A 740-nucleotide genomic window follows, 5' to 3' on the forward strand; every position below is an offset into this window, starting at 1 on the left:
GCTGTGAGTACCGGGCGTGAGTCGTGCTTCGGTAGCTCAGTTGGTAGAGCACTTGCCTGCGAAAGGCCAAGGTCCCGAGTTCGAGTCTCGGTCGGACACACAGTTTTAATCTGCCAGAAAGTTTCATATCAGCGCACACTCCGCTGCAGAGTGAAAATCTCATTCTGGAAACATCCCCCAGGCTGTGGCTAAGCCATGTCTCCGTAATATCCTTTCTTTCAGGAGTGCTAGTTCTGCAAGGTTCGCAGGAGAGCTTCTGTAAAGTTTGGAAGGTAGGAGACGAGATACTGGCAGAAGTACAGCTGTGAATACCGGGCGTGAGTCATGCTTCGGTAGCTCAGTTGGTAGAGCACTTGCCCACGAAAGGCAAAGGTCCCGAGTTCGAGTCTCGGTCGGGCGCACAGTTTTAATCTGCCAGGAAGTTTCAGCCACTCCTTGGTTTAATCACTATCCTATATACTCTCGGCATGCGAGAGGCCAATTTTGCCAGTGTTTCAATTGGAATTAGTCTCCATTCTTGCTGCGGAGCCTCCCACAAGCGTGTTCTACCCATGATTCCGCGTTTTGAGGTCCCTCTGTACAACTATTCCCTTTTTCTTTTGCGAGACAGCAGTCTTCTGAATGGTTTGATGTGGCCCGTCGCGAACTCCTCTCTAGTACCAACCTTATCACCTTCGAGTAGTACTTGCAATGTACGTCCTCAATTATTTGCTGGGTGTATCCCAATCTCTGCCTTCCTC

The 740-nt window shown here is 50.1% G+C and overlaps 1 non-coding gene across 1 annotated transcript; it reads left to right on the forward strand.

The window, feature by feature from the left end:
• Nucleotides 1-326: 326 nt before the first annotated feature.
• Nucleotides 327-401, forward strand: Trnas-cga (transfer RNA serine (anticodon CGA)). The gene has a single exon. It is a non-coding gene; the product is annotated as a tRNA-Ser (tRNA).
• The last annotated feature ends 339 nt before the right edge of the window (nt 402-740 follow it).

The sequence above is a fragment of the Schistocerca cancellata genome, chromosome 7, assembly GCF_023864275.1.
Source record: "Schistocerca cancellata isolate TAMUIC-IGC-003103 chromosome 7, iqSchCanc2.1, whole genome shotgun sequence".
NCBI classification, from domain to species: domain Eukaryota; kingdom Metazoa; phylum Arthropoda; class Insecta; order Orthoptera; family Acrididae; genus Schistocerca; species Schistocerca cancellata.